This window comes from Bos taurus, chromosome 7, assembly GCF_002263795.3.
Source record: "Bos taurus isolate L1 Dominette 01449 registration number 42190680 breed Hereford chromosome 7, ARS-UCD2.0, whole genome shotgun sequence".
NCBI lineage: Eukaryota > Metazoa > Chordata > Mammalia > Artiodactyla > Bovidae > Bos > Bos taurus.
In genome coordinates, this window is record NC_037334.1 from 42,656,337 (window position 1) to 42,672,744 (window position 16,408).

Sequence of the window (16,408 nt, forward strand, 5' to 3'; positions counted from 1 at the left end):
GCTGGACTTTGCATCTGCTCTTCTCTCTCCCCACAGATATTCTATCTGGTCATTCACTGACAGTCTACTCAAAAGCCATATCCTGAAAGACCTTCTGAACCACCTACCTCTCCCTCTATCCTTCTTTCTCTATTTTTCTTCATAGCACTTATTACTCCCCCACATAGAATTATTTTGTTTACTTTCCATCTTTCTTTGCTGGAACATGAGCTTCTAAAGTACAGATAAGTATTTTGTGTTCTTCTCTGCTACATCCACGGTCCTTACCCCCCAGGCTCTCAGGACTTTCTGGGTGAGCTAGAAGGAATGAAGGCTGATTAAGCATGTTGAGGAAAATTCAGCTAGCTCACTGGGGTACATGAGAGACTTGCGGTAAGGTCAGACTGGCCAGAAGTTCCTAAAGGCCAAGTAGACCACCAGAGAAATTAGAATATTATTGTCAGGGTTGTGGAAAACGCCTCTCCCCTTCTCCCAGTGCTTATGTCCTCCCTTCAGTTAAGGCTCCAATGTGAAAGAAAAGATTATCTAAAACTTGGAAATAGAAAAGAGATTATTAGTGACAAAAATTCCCACTTTGACCAAAATTTAGTCAGGCTCCTCTGAGCCCTCTTTTCAACTAAACCTTGATCTTGGGCTTCCATGCTCTGCCTTGTACGGTCTAATTTTCATAAGAATCCTGCTAGGGTTCTAGTGAGAATCCCCTTACCTTTAATATCTGCTCACCCCCCACAGCTAAACAAATTCCTCATCCCCCTCCCCATCTTCCAGGTAAAATAGGATGACCCTGGCCTGCCTTCAGCAGAAATTTTATTATATCAGTTTAGCAAGAATCTCAGGAGAAGGTAATGGCACCCCACTCCAGTACTCTTGCCTGGAAAATCCCACGGACGGAGGAGCCTGGTGGGCTGCAGTCCATGGGGTCGCTAAGAGTCGGACTCGACTGAGCAACTTCACTTTCATGCGTTGGAGAAGGAAATGGCAACCCGCTCCAGTGTTCTTGCCTGGAGACTCCCAGGGACGGCGGAGCCTGGTGGGCTGCCGTGTATGGGGTCGCACAGAGTCAGACACAACTGAAGCGACTTAGCAGCAGCAGCAGCAGCAGCAGCAGCAAGAATCTCTCTACTCTTGATGTCTCCTCATAGCCATTTTCCATCCACCAACCGCACCCTGCTCCTTAGCTATAAATCCCCACTTTTCCTTGCTGTATTTGAAACTGAGCCCAGTTCTATTCGCAGAACGCAATGGCTCCCCACTCCAGTACTCTTGCCTGGAAAATCCCATGGACGGAGGAGCCTGGTAAGCTGCAGTCCATGGGGTCGCTAGGAGTCGGACACGACTGAGCGACTTCACTTTCACTTTTCACTTTCATGCATTGGAGAAGGAAATGGCAACCCAGTCCAGTGTTCTTGCCTGGAGAATCCCAGGGACGGCGGAGCCTCATGGGCTGCCGTCTATGGGGTCGCAGAGTCGGACACGACTGAAGCGACTTGGCAGCAGCTATTATATAAGGTCTCTTTTCTCCTACTACAATAGTTCTTGGATAAAATGTGTTCTTACAGCTTTCACTGCTGTTCGGTTTGATTCTCTTGGACACAAGGTATCCTTACAGTGGAGTACTTGGCATTGTCTAGCACTTCTTTGGGGGATTATCTGATTCCATTTGCACCTTTGCCTGGCTTCTTTTGACTATTTTAGAGTTCTGTATGGGTAGAAATTAACCTGTAGAAAATCGACAGTGATGCAAAGGGCTTCTGTGTGGGAGCAAGGCCAAAAGATTCCTATGTATCACAATACAAGGTGCACAATACAGGTGAAGAGAGGCACCTGATTTATTTCTGGTAGAAAAAAAGAGCCCCAAGGTAGAAACCATACCTTAAATATCATACTCTTGATAAATTAACCCATCTCACATCTGTTAGCAATCTCTTTTCAAATCCCCTTGTCTATTAAAAAAAAACAACCCCAAGGTAGAAACCATACCTTAAGTATCATACCCTTGATAAATTAACCCATCGCACATCTTTTAGCAATCTCTTTCAAATCCCCTTGTCTATTAAAAAAAAAAAAAAAACCCTTCAAAATCTCCTTTGGTTATAACATCGTACAGGGACCCTCATTAATGAGTTGAGTAAAATCTTGATACGTGCATCACTTATATATTTGCATGGGAATCATGTGTTTTACTTTTTGAAAATTATTTTTAGAAAAAGGCAGTGAGATCTTACTTGCCAATCACAGTCTAAAAATAGACCTCCACCATGTCATTGCTCTGTTTTTGTTTTGTCCTCACAGCCTGTATGTTCCTTTGGGCTGACTATCCCCTTCACTAGCAGTCGGTTTGCCAGGGTACGGACCTCCTCCTTGTTCACTGTTGTATCAATTTCCAACAAAGGATTGTCTAGTCAAAGCTATGGTTTTTCCAGTAGTCATGTATGGATGTGAGGGTTGGACCATAAGGAAAGCTAAGTGCAGAAGAATTCATGCTTCTGAACCGTGATGTTGGAGAAGACTCTTGAGAGCCCCTTGACTGCGAGAAGATCAAACCTAAAGGAAGTCAATCCTGAATATTCACTGGAAGGACTGATGCTGAAGCTGAAGCTCCAATACTTTGGCCACCTGATGCAAAGAACTGACTTATTAGAAAAGACCCAGATGCTAGGAAATATTGAAGGCAGGAGGAGAAGGGGGATGACAGAGGACAAGATGGTTGGATGGCATTACCAACTCAATGTACACGAGTTCAAGCAAGCTGCAGGAGATAGTGAAGGACAGGGAGGAAGCCTGGGCGTGCTGCAGTCCATGGGGCCACAAAGAGTGGGACAAGACTAATCAACTGAACAACAAAAACGTATCGATTAAGACTCAGTGAATAAATGAATGAATGAATGATTGAATGCATGTGGTCTGGAGCACAAGAAGCAGGACTTTCCGGTTGATGCTAAAGCACACTTGCTATCTTTGCACTCTTTTGTTAAAACTGCCCCCCCTACCCCAAAATCTTTTTCAAGGAGGCCTGACTTTGGACTTTCATGCTTGTCTCTATAACGTTCAATTTTAGCAAAAATCCTGCTAAGTATGTTTAACCAGAATGCCCCATCCTTGATACATTATCACTCTGAATATATAATGGGGTTCCTGGTCCTTTACCAGGCGATATCTAATATCCTGGTCCACCTTCAGCAAGAGCCCTGTTAGATATCCTTTCGGACAGAATCCTCCCCGCTCCCCCGGCCCCGAGCCCTTAGTAATTTTTCATCCACTGAATGCACCCTACCTGTCTTTGGCTATAAATTTCCAGTCTCACTTGTACTCAGAGTTAAATCCAATCTCACCTCTCCCACTGCAAGACCCTGGTGCAGTAATAAACCATACATATCTTGATTCCCATCCCCGACACCACCCATTTAATAAAGTCTTCCTTACAGTGCTTTAAGGGGTGTCATGAATGAGCAATGTTTTTCTTTAACACTGATAGCCCCCCATTATCTCTAGCCAGGACTGGGTGACTTGGCAGAGGAAGAGGTGTGGGTCTTAAAATGATGGGTATGCCAAAGACAATAAGGCAGAAGCCCTAATAATTTTGAAACAACAACAGCAATCACTGTTGCTTCCTCTGTGGCAAGCTATTTCCATATGATTTCCTTGTATTCACTCAACTAGCCAGTTTTCCCCAGCTAGGGCCAGGCACTTGTGGCGGGAGCCCGGGATCTGGCAATAGCGGGTCGCCCGGTGGGCAGACACCTGGCACTTTCTTTTTGCTTTTGCTACTATAGTTTCCTTCCTTTGCTGGGTCGGATGGTCACTAAACCCTCTGGTTTTCTAGCGGGATTGTCCTTGCTTCTTGACTCGATTTTCCTGCCAACCTGAGAGCCTAGGCAGTCGGCAGGAACTGCAAACCCGGCATTCTCCAAGAGCTCCTCCGCAGCCAGCCGCAGGCGCCCAGCGCAAGGTTCTCCTCCGCCCTGACCTGGTGGATCCGCCGACAGCCTGCCCAGGAAGGCGGGACAGCGCATCAGCCTGTCGCAGAAAGCAGGCCGTTCAGGAACATCCTCCCTTCAGCGTGTCAGGATGGCCGAGTGGTCTAAGGCGCCAGACTCAAGGTGTCTACCTTCCCCTAGGGCATTCTGGTCTCCGAATGGAGGCGTGGGTTCGAATCCCACTTCTGACAGGCGCGTTTTTGCAACCTTTCGCGAACATATCCAAGAACATTTCCCGTTAGTGCTGGTGGTTTTGTTTTCTGTTTCTGAGACGGCGGCCATGTTTAGACTTCACAGTTGCTTCGGTTCTCCATTATGTTTTCTTCGGTTTTGCAGCGGCCGAGAGACCGGTCAGGTGGAAGAGGGAGGCGGTTTGAATACCGGAGGTTCAAGCAACCGCATTCAGGAACCCAGTTTACGTCACATCTTTTACAGTTTGTCTAGCTTACTGTAGAGGGCTCTCTTATGTGTTCCCTGGTGGTCTAGTGGTTAGGATTCGGCGCTCTCACCGCCGCGGCCCGGGTTCGATTCCCGGTCAGGGAAAGCACTTTTTTGTTTCGTTTTTCTTTCAGCTTGACGCCAAAAATACAATATTGGCTACCTTTCTGTTTAGGAGAATTAGAGGTTAGGAGTATTCTGGTTAACGAGTGCCGGCTGTCTGTGAATCACTGTCCTATACCTGCTGCTTCTGCTACTGCTGCTAAGTCTCTTCAGTCGTGTCCGACTCTGTGCGACCCGATAGACGGCAGCCCACCAGGCTCCCGCGTCCCTGGGATTCTCCAGGCAAGGACACTGGAGTGGGTGGCCATTGCCTTACGATACCTTAATTAAGAAAGGAAGAACAAGGCAGACAGCATTAAATGATCCCAAAAGAAAACACTGGTGCTGCTGCAAGTGCCAGGTCTTCCAATGCCCAGGGTTAAAAAAAAAAAAAAATCTCCCCGAATACTCAAAATGATTAGAATGACCGATGTCACCTAGAGGGGGCTCACTGCTCACATTGACTCAGGCAAGTTTTACTATAAAAAGGAGTCAGGAAATTCTTCCCACCCGAACACGTAACTTTTATTTTGAAAGTAAACTGAAATGAGTAAAATAATGACACAACGAACACCGGTGTTCTTTCTACCTCGATACGACATAGGTTAATATTTTGCCACATTTTCTCTTTCTCTCCAGACATAATCAGAGCTTCCTCAGTCTCCCACCCGTTTGAAAGTTGCATACATTATTACACTACTCCATGTCACACCTGAGAAAATCAACATTAACTTGTCATCAGATGCCAGTCCACATTTGAATTTCCCGTAATTGTTCCCAAAATATCTTTTATAGCTGCTTTTCAAATTTTTTTATTCTAGAAATTTCCACTGCTCATTTTTCTGTTGTGACTCCTGTGGAAAATAATCTATTTTAATAATAAAAACTCTTCAGCCACATTTAAGTTCTATCTTCTTAGTATTTGTATAATATTCTGACCCTCTATGCTTAATTTGTTGTTTTTGAAAGTATTCATTTCTCCCTGGGTATCTTTTCTAGACCTCCAGGCCAGGCTGTTAGGGTATAGCCTACCTCCATATTAGTTACAGCTTGGCTCACCAAACTACCCTTGAACAAATCATTTTGCCTCTGCTTTTCTCTTTCCTAGCTGTTGGCTTTTTTTTTTTTTTTTTCCTTTGGTAATTCAGCCTTGTGTGGAGTATAGTATAGCAAGAGATGATTGGTGGTCAGGTTGAGCTGAGTGCAAGTCCTGACTGGACTTTTCAGAAGGCAAGCTGTCTATTCTGTCTAAGCTTTAGTTTTCTCATCTGTAAAGCTGGCCGATCAAAGGATGAATAAGAAAGAGAATGAAATTTCATCTAACCTTTAAGTTTCATTTTGAAATTTTCCCTCATCTTCAAAAGGAATTGGAAGGAACCTAAGTGTACATATGTATGTTATGTGTGTGTGTGTGTGTGTGTGTGTGTGTGTAAAGAATAAAAAACAGCTGGGAAGACATATACTAAATGTAATGATTTTCTATAAGTGGTAGGATTATGAAAATTTTAAATTTTCTTTGTCCTAATGTCAGGCGTTTGCTTATTTTTCTACCATGAGTATATACAATTTATTAGTAGAAGAATAATACAATTTATTTGAAAAATTGCTCACACGTTACACAAAAATCAATTTAAAATGAGTCATAGATTTAAATGTAACGCTTAAAACTATAAAACTTTATAAGAAAACATAGAAAACCTTTAAGACCTAGTCCTTAGTGACAAGTTCTTAATAATGACATGTAGGAAAATATTAAATTGAACCTCATCAAAATTAAAAACTTATTCTGCAAAAGGCCTTGTTAAGATGATGTAGCTTGTTAAGACAAGCTACAAACAGAAAAAAAATATTTGCAAACCACATCTCTGACAAAGGGCTCGTATCTAGGACTTATAGAGAACTCTCAAAACTCAGTGATAAAAAAGCAAACAATCCAATTATATAATGAGCCAGTGGCATGACAAGACATTGATGTTCAATGTTGTTGAAGTGCAAATTAAAATCACAATGAGATATCACCAGAAGCTTTTCAGAATAGCTAAAATAAAAAGCAGTGGTAACAGCAAATGCTAGTGAGGATGACGAGAAACTAGATCACTTGTTCATTGCTAGCAGAAATGTAAATGGTATAGCCATTTAAGAAAGAGTCTAGCAATTTTTTTTACAGAACTAAACATGCAGTTACTATATGACCCAACAATTACATTCTTAGGCATTTATCCCAGAGCAATGAAAACTTATATTTACACAAAAACCTGTACACAAATGTTTAAAGCACTCTTAACAGCCAAAAAACAGGGAACAACTGAAACGGCCTTTAACAGGTGAATGGTTAAACAGGTGGTAGTACCACCATACCATAGAATGCTGCTCAGCACTAAAAATAAATGAACTACTGATGCAGGATATAACTTGGATATACCTCAGGGAGTTATGCTGAGTGAAAAAGTCAATATCAAAAGGTCACATACTTCATGATTTCATTCACATAAAAATTATAGTGAATGAGAAATTATAGTGATAGAAAACAGATTACTGATTGATAGGGCTTGGAGATGTTGGGAGGTAGGGAGTGGGGCAGAAGTGACTAAAGAGGCATAGCAAGAGGGAAATCTTTATGTTGATGAAATAGTTCTGTATCTTGTTGTGGTTGTAGTTAGAAGAATATGCACATGTGAAATAATAAAATACCTAGGAATAAACCTGCCTAACGTGACTCAATGGACATGGGTTTGGGTGAACTCCAGGACTTGGTTTGGACATGGAGGCCTGGCGTGCTGCAGTTCATGGGGTCTCAAAGAGTCGGACACGACTGAGTAACTGAAATGAAAACTGAAGGACGCAAAAGAGGTGTATGCAGAAAACTATAAGACACTGATAAAAAAAAATAAAAGACAACATTAACAGATGGAAGATATATCATGTTCCTGGATTGGAAGAACCAATATTGTGACATGACAATATTACTCAAAGCAATCTACAGATTTAAGGCAATCCTTATCAAATTGTCAATGGCATTTTTTCACAGAACTAGAACAAAAAAATTCACAATTCGTATGGTAAAATAAAAGACCCCAGAATAGCCAAAGCAGTCTTAAGAAAGAAGAATGAAGCTAGAGGAATCAACCTTCCTTGTTTCAGACTGTACTACAAAATTACCACACTTCCCTTGTGGCTCAGCTGGTAAAAAATCCGCCTGCAAGGCGGGAGACCTGGGTTCCCACTCCAGTATTCTGGCCTGGAGAATTCCATGGACTACAGTCGATGGGGTCGCAAAGAGTCAGACACAACTGAGCGACTTTCACTTTCACAAAACTACAGTCATCAAGACAGTATGGTACTAACAAAAAAAACAGAAATATAAACCAATGGAACAAGACAGAAAGCCCAGAGATTAACCTACACACATATGAGCACCTTATCTTTGGCAAAGGAGGCAAGAATAGAAAATGGAGAAAAGACAGCCTCTTCAAGAAGTGGTGCTAGGAAAACTGGACAGCTACATGAAAAAGAATGAAATGAGAATACTCCCTAACACCATACAAAGATAAACTCAAAATTGATTAAAGACCTAAATGGCTTCCCAGGTGGCTCAGTGAGTAAAGAATCTGCCTGCAGTTCAGAGGATGCAGGAGGTGTGGGTTTGATCCCTGGGTTGGGAAGATTCCCTGGAGAAGGGCATGGCAACTCCAGTATTCTTGCCTGGAGAATCTTACAGACAGAGGAGCCTGGTGAGGTGCAGTCCATGAAGTCACAGAGAGTTAGACATGACTGAAGCGACTGAGCACACAAGGATACTGTAAAACTTAGAGGAAAACATAGGCAGAACACATTTTGACGTAAGTGACAGGAAGATCCTCTATGACCCACCTTCTAGAGTAATGGAAATAAACGGTATGTAACTAACTAAACTCAAAAGCTTTCAGATAGCAAAGGAAACCATAAACAAGATGAAAAGAACCCTCAGAATGGGAGAAAATAATTGCAAATGAGCAACTGACAAAGGATTAATCTCCAAAATATGTAAGAAGTACATGCAGCTCAACATGAGAAAAACAAACAACCCAAACAAAAAATGGGCAGAAGGCCTTAATAGGTATTTCTCCAAAGAAGACATCCAGGTGGCTAATAAACACATGGAAAAATGATCAACGTAGCTTATTATTCAGTTCAGTTCAGTTCAGTTGCTTAGTCGTGTCCAACTCTTTGTGACCCCATGAATCGCAGCACGCCAGGCCTCCCTGTCCATCACAAACTCCCAGAGTTCACTCAGACTCACGTCCATCGACTCAGTGATGCCATCCAGCCATCTCATCCTCTGGCGTCCCCTTATCCTCCTGCCCACAATCCCTCCCAGCATCAGAGTCTTTTCCAATGAGTCAACTCTTTGCATGAGGTGCCCAAAGTACTGGAGTTTCAGCTTTAGCATCACTCCCTCCAAAGAAATCCCAGGGCTGATGTCCTTCAGAATGGACTGGTTGGATCTCCTTGCAGTCCAAGGGACTCTCAAGAGTCTTCTCCAACACCACAGTTCAAAAGCATCAATTCTTTGGTGCTCAACCTTCTTCATAGTCCAACTCTCACATCCACACATGACCACTGGAAAAACCATAGCCTTGACTAGATGGACCTTTGTTGGCAAAGTAATGTCTCTGCTTTTGAATATGCTATCTAGGTTGGTCATAACTTTCCTTCCAAGGAGTAAGTGTCTTTTAATTTCATGGGTGCAGTCACCATCTGCAGTGATTTTGGAACCCCCAAAAATAAAGTCTGGCACTGTTTCCACTGTTTCCCATCTATTTCCCATGAAGTGATGGGACCAGATGCCATGATCTTAGTTTTCTGAAGGTTGAGCTTTAAGCCAACTTTTTCACTCTCCACTTTCACTTTCATCAAGAGGCTTTTTAGTTCCTCTTCACTTTCTGCCATAAGAGTGGTGTCATCTGCATATCTGAGGTTATTGATATTTCTCCCGGCAATCTTGATTCCAGTTTGTGCTTCTTCCAGCCCAGCGTTTCTCATGATGTACTCTGCATATAAGTTAAATAAGCAGGGTGACAATATACAGCCTTGACGTACTCCTTTTCCTATTTGGAACCAGTCTGTTGTTCCATGTCCAGTTCTAACTGTTGCTTCCTGACCTGCATATAGGTGTCTCAAGAGGCAGGTCAGGTGCTCTCGTCTTCCCATCTCTTTCAGAATTTTCCACAGTTTATTGTGATCCACACAGTCAAAGGCTTTGGCATAGTCAATAAAGCAGAAATAGATGTTTTTCTGGAACTCTCTTGCTTTTTCCATGATCCAGCGGATGTTGGCAATTTGATCTCTGGTTCCTCTGCCTTTTCTAAAACCAGCTTGAACATCTGGAAGTTCGCGGTTCACGTATTGCTGAAGCCTGGCTTGGAGAATTTTGAGCATTACTTTACTAGCGTGTGAGATGAGTGCAGTTGTGCAGTAATTTGAGCATTCTTTGGCATTGCCTTTCTTTGGGATTGGAATGAAAACTGACCTTTTCCAGTCCTGTGGCCACTGCTGAGTTTTCCAAATTTGCTGGCATATTGAATGCAGCACTTTCACAGCATCATCTTTCAGGATCTGAAATAGCTCAACTGGAATTCCATCACCTCCACTAGCTTTGTTCTTAGTGATGCTCTAAGGCCCACTTGACTTCACATTCCAGGATGTCTGGCTCTAGGTGAGTGATCATACCATCTTGATTATCTTGGTCGTGAAGATCTTTTTTGTACAGTTCTTCTGTGTATTCTTGCCACCTCTTCTTAATATCTTCTGCTTCTGTTAGGTCCGTACCATTTCTGTCCTTTATCGAGCCCTTCTTTGCATGAAATGTTCCCTTGGTATCTCTAATTTTCTTGAAGAGATCTCTAGTCTTTCCCATTCTGTTGTTTTCCTCTATTTCTTTGCATTGATCTCTGAGGAAGGCTTTCTTATCTCTTCTTGCTATTCTTTGGAACTCTGCATTCAGATGCTTATATCTTTCCTTTTCTCCTTTGCTTTTCCCTTCTCTTCTTTCACAGCTATTTGTAAGGTCTCCCAAGACAGCTATTTTGCTTTTTTGCATTTCTTTTCCATGGGTATGGTCTTGATCCCTGTCTCCTGTACAATGTCATGAACCTCCGTCCATAGTTCATCAGGCACTCTATCTATCAGATCTAGTCCCTTAAATCTCTTTCTCACTTCCACTGTATAATCATAAGGGATTTGATTTAGGTCATACCTGAATGGTCTAGTGGTTTTCCCTACTTTCTTCAACTTAAGTCTGAATTTGGCAATAAGGAGTTCATGATCTGAGCCACAGTCAGCTCCTGGTCTTGTTTTTGCTGACTGTATAGAGCTTCTCCATCTTTGGCTGCAAAGAATATAATCAATCTGATTTCGGTATTGACCGTCTGGTGATGTCCATGTGTAGAGTCTTCTCTTGTGTTGTTGGAAGAGGGTGTTTGCTATGACCAGTGCATTTTCTTGGCAAAACTCTATTAGTCTTTGCCCTGCTTCATTCCGTATTCCAAGGCCAAATTTGCCACAGAGCGCAGCAGAGAGGAACTACTCCATGTTCGAGGTCAGGGACAGTGGCCAAGAGGAGCTACGATGCATCGGAGGTCAGTGGCTGCGGCCAGGAGGAGCAACCCCACGTCCAAGGAGCGATGGCCGCTCGGGCACTGGAGGGCCTAGAGGAGCTATTCCACGTTCAAGGTCGGGAGGGCCGGTGGTGAGGAGATACCCCTCGTCCAAGGTAAGGAGCAGCGGCTGCGCTTTGCTGGAGCAGCCGTGAAGAGATACCCCATGTCCAAGGTAAGGGAAACCCAAGTAAGACGGTAGGTGTTGCAAGAGGGCATCAGAGGGCAGACACACTGAAACCATAATCACAGAAAACTAGTCAATCTAATCACACTAAGACCACAGCCTTGTCTGACTCAGTGAAACTAAGCCATGCCCATGGGGCCACCCAAGACGGGCGGGCATGGTGAAGAGGTCTGACAGAATGTGGTCCACTGGAGAAGGGAATGGCAAACCACTTCAGTATTCTTGCCTTGAGAACCCCATCAACTGTATGAAAAGGCAAAATGATAGGATACTGAAAGAGGAACTCCCCAGGTGAGTAGGTGCCCAATATGCTACTGGAGATCAGTGGAGAAATAACTCCAGAAAGAATGAAGGGATGGAGCCAAAGCAAAAACAATACCCAGTTGTGGATGTGACTGGCGATAGAAGCAAGGTCTGATGCTGTAAAGAGCAATATTGCATAGGAACCTGGAATGTCAGGTCCATGAATCAAGGCAAATTGGAAGTGGTCAAACAGGAGATGGCAAGAGTGAACGTTGACATTCTAGGAATCAGCGAACTAAAATGGACTGGAATGGGTGGATTTAACTCAGATGACCATTATATCTACTACTGTGGGCAGGAATCCCTTAGAAGAAATGGAATAGCCATCATGGTCAACAAAAGAGTCCGAAATGCAGTACTTGGATGCAATCTCAAAAACTACAGAATGATGTCTGTTCGTTTCCAAGGCAAACCATTCACTATCACAGTAATCCAAGTCTATGCCCCAACCAGTAACGCTAAAGAAGCTGAAGTTGAACGGTTCTATGAAGACTTACAAGACCTTTTAGAACTAACACCCCCCCCCCAAAAAGCTTATTATTAGAGGAATGCAAATCAAAACTACAATGAAGTACTGCCTCACACTGATCAGAATGGCTATCATCAAAACATTTACAAATAGATAATCTTATGGGAGTTCCCTTGTATGTTATTTATTGTATTTCCCTCGTTGCTTTTAACATTTTATCTTTTTCCTTAATTTTTGTCAGTTTGATTACTGGGTGTCTCGATGTGTGTGTGGGTTTATCCTGCCTGGGACTCTCTACTTCCTGGACTTCATTGACTATTTCTTTTCCCATGGTAGGGAAATCTTCAGCTATTTTCTCTTCAAATATTTTCTCAAGTCCTTTCTCTCTTCTCTTTCTGGGACCTTTGTAATGTGAATATTGGGGCCTTTAATGTTGTCCCAGAGTACATTTTTTTTTTTCATTCTTTTTTCTATATTTTGTTTTGCAGCAGTGATTTCCACCATACAACCTTCTAGGTTACTTATCTGCTCTTCTGCCTCAGTTGTTGTGCTATTGAATCCTTCTAGTGTGTTGTTCATCTCTGTTTATTCCTTCGTTCTTCAAGGTCTTTGATAAACATTTATGGCACCTTCTCCATTTTTTCCCCCAAGATCCTGGGTCATCTGCCCTATCATTATTTTGAATTCTTTTTCTGAAAGATTGCCTATCTCCACTTCATTTAGTTATTTTTCTGGGATTTTATGGTGTTCTTTCATCTGGGAGATAGTCCTCTGAACTTTCATTTTGATTAACTTTCTGTGGTTGTGGTTTTCATTCGGAGGCTGCAGGATTGTAGTTCTTCTTGCCTCTCCTGTCTGCCCTCTGGCGGATGAGGCTGATGAGAGGGACTGTTGTTCAGTCGCTCAGTTGAGTCTGACTCTTTGTGACTCCATGGACTGCAGCAGGCCAGGCTTCCCTGTCCTGCACCATCTCCCATAGTTTGCTCAAACTCATGTCCATTGAGTTGGTGATGCCATCCAACCATCTCATCCTCTGTCATGCCCTTCTCCTCCTGCCTTCAGGAGGAGAACATTTATCAGACATGATAGGGAAAGTTCTCATTCTGCATTATGAAAAGGACAGCCAGATATCAACTGTTACAGAAATGAAATAAGACGGAAAATTTTTAACAAACTGTTTAAACTATTTTCTTAGAGAGACTTCTTTCACTGCCAGAGATCTTGAATAGCCTCCTGGTCAGTCATCTGGAAACAATTCATCACGTAATTGATAAACTTGGCTTCCACTTTGGGAAGGGAACCACCTCTTACTATATTTGCTTGCATTTTTCCTTTAATGTCTTCTGCAGAGCTAGGTCCTTCCAGTGTTTTAGGTGTTTTTTCCTGTTTTTTTGAAGGATTCCTGACCTTTTGATCTTGGTGTTGACAGTTTTGAGTCTTTTCCATTCTGGTTCAACTTTTGTGCATTTTTGGCTCGAGTATCTCATACAGATTTCTTTACTGGGGCTTTTTCTTTAACTTCCTCATCAAAATCATCATCATCATCATCACCTTCTTCATCTTCATCAGCAGCAAGCTTTACTTTTTTCTGGGGAATCTTGCTACCACAGAACACCTTCCAGATATACTTAGGAGTTTCATATCATCCTTCTCTTTATCTTCTGACTGTGCATCTTCCTCCACAGCTACTAAGTCTTGGTCAGTCCTGGTCAGCACCAGTTGTCCACTGATATGCACAGGCCCTGAACCACACTTCAACTGTAAGACCACAGGTGGTATAATTTCAAAGCCCCCAAGGGAAACTATTGGCTGTATAGACATTTTCAAAGTTGCCAGTGTCACTTTAATTGGACTGCCTTCATAATTCATTGCCTCTGCTTCAACAATGCATAATTCATCCTTTGCTCCAGCCCCTAAACTGACCATTCTTAAAGATAACTGGTGCTCATTTTCATCATTATCCACCTTGAAGTGATAATCTCTGTCGGCCTTTAGTTCACAACTGAAAAGATAGTCTGGGGCCTCGGGGTGTTCATGTCCATCTTCCCTGAATCCTCCATGGGTTGGTGACACACACTTCAGTGGGAAAGAAGCTGGATGGAATTAAATGACTACTGTTTGAACGAGCAGTCATGCAGGATGCAACCACACCCAGTCCCAGGAATCTTGATTTCAACTTGTGATTCATCCTGCCTGGCATTTTCCATGAGGTACTCTGCATATAAGTTAAATAAGCATGGTGACAATATACAGCCTTGACATACTCCTTTCCTAATTTTGAATGAGTCCATTATTCCATATCCAATTCTAACTGTTGCTTCTTGACCTGCATACAGATTTCTCAGGAAGCAGGTAAAGTAGTCTGTTATTTCCATCTCTTTAAGTGTTTTCCACAGTTTGTTGTGATCTACACAGTCAAAAGCTTTAGAGTAGTCAATGAAGAAGAAGTAGATGTTTTTCTGGGACTCTTGCTTTTTCTATGATCCAGTGGATATTGGAAATTTGATCTCTGGTTCCTCTACCTTTTCTAAATCCAGGTTGAACATCTGGAAGTTCATGGTTCATGTACTGTTGAAGCCTAACTTGAAGGATTTTGAGCATTACCTTGCTAGCATGTGAGATGAGCCCAATTGTATGGTAGTTTGAACATTCTTTGACATTGCCCTTCTTTGGGATTGGATGAAAATTGACTTTTTCTAGTCCTGTGGGCACTGCTGAGTTTTCCAAATTTGCTGGCATATTGAGTGCAGCACTTTGACAGCATCATCTTTTAGGATTTGAAATAGCTCACCTGGAATTCCATCACCTCCACTAGTTTTGCTTATAGTGATGCTTCTTAAGGCCCACTTGATTCTAGGATGTCTGGCTATATGTGAGTGACCACACCATCGTGGTTATCTGAGTCATTAAGACCTTTTTTGTATGGTACCTTTGTGTATTCTCGCCATCTCGTCTTAATCTCTTCTGCTTCTGGTAGGTCCTTATCGTTTCTGTCCTTTATTGTGCCCATTTTTGCATGAAATATTCCCTCATATTTCTAATTTTCTTGAAGAGATCTCTAGTCTTTCCCATTCTATTGTTTTCCTCTATTTCTTTGCATTGTTCACTTAAGAAGGCTTTCTTATCTCTCCTTGCTATTCTCTGGAACTCTGAATTTAGTTGTATATATCTTTCCCTTTCTCCTTTGCGTTTCACTATTCTTTTCTCAGTTATTTGTAAGTCCTCTTTAGAAAACCATTTTGCTTTCTTGCATTTCTTTTCCTCTGGGATGGTTTTGGTCACCACCTCCTGAACAGTGTTATGAACCTCTGCTCGTAGTCCTTCAGACACTGTCTATCAGATCTAATCTCTTGTATCTATTTGTCACTTTCACTGTATAATCATAAGGGATTTGACTTAGATCATGCCTGAATGGCCTAGTGATTTTCCCTACTTTCTTCAATATAAGTCTAAATTTTGCAGTAAAGAGCTCATGATCTGAGTCACAGTCAGCTCCAGGTCTTTTTTTTTACTGACTTTACACAATTCCTGCATCTTCGGCTGCAAAGAATATAATCAATCAATCTGATTTCGGTATTGGCCATCTGGTGATGTCCATGTGTAGAGTTGTCTCTTGTGTTGTTGGAAGAGGGTGTTTGTTTTGACCAGTGTGTTCTCTTGACAAAACTCTTTTAGCCTTTGTCGTGCTTCACTTTGTACCCTAAGGCCAACCTTGCCTGTTGCTCCAGCTATCTCTTGACTTCCTACTTTTGCATTCCAATCCCCTATTTAACCCCCAAGTTGTAAGTAATTATTTTATGCATGCTAAGTCACTTCAGTGGTGTCTGACTCTCTTTGACCCGAATCTTTGTGACCTAACTCTTTGTGACCCTATGGACCACAGCCCTCCAGGCTCCTCTGTCCTTGGGATTTCCGAGGCAAGAATTCTGGAGCAGGTTGCCATTTCCTTCTCCAGGGTAATCTTCCCAACCCAGGGATCAAATCTGCATCTCTTAAGTCACCTGCATTGGCAGACAGGTTCTTTACCTCTAGCACCACCTGGAAAGCCCTGTTAAGTTAATCATATTTCCATTATGGCTTGCAATTATAATTATCTTTTATTTTTTGACTGCTATTAATTGTGATAGCTGATGAACATCTCTTACTGTTGTGATTATGTATCTTTGTTTTAATACCATTGTATCATGACTGGTCAACAGAAAATAATAGAATTCTATATCACTGAAACTACCATTTAATAGAAAAATTTGTAATCAGTTTTTAAAATCCAGATGCAGATTAGAATTATCTTGGATAT

General features: G+C 42.2%; 2 non-coding genes and 1 pseudogene across 2 annotated transcripts; 2 read left to right on the top strand and 1 right to left on the bottom strand.

Moving 5' to 3' along the window:
- The first annotated feature begins 4,062 nt into the window (after positions 1 to 4,062).
- TRNAL-CAA (transfer RNA leucine (anticodon CAA)) lies at positions 4,063 to 4,168 on the top strand. The gene is made up of 2 exons: positions 4,063 to 4,100; positions 4,123 to 4,168. It is a non-coding gene; the product is annotated as a tRNA-Leu (tRNA).
- Positions 4,169 to 4,448: 280 nt separating this feature from the next.
- Positions 4,449 to 4,520, top strand: TRNAE-CUC (transfer RNA glutamic acid (anticodon CUC)). The gene has a single exon. It is a non-coding gene; the product is annotated as a tRNA-Glu (tRNA).
- An 8,685-nt stretch (positions 4,521 to 13,205) lies between these two features.
- On the bottom strand, positions 13,206 to 14,171 carry LOC100139823 (nucleophosmin-like; annotated as a pseudogene).
- Positions 14,172 to 16,408: the final 2,237 nt, after the last annotated feature.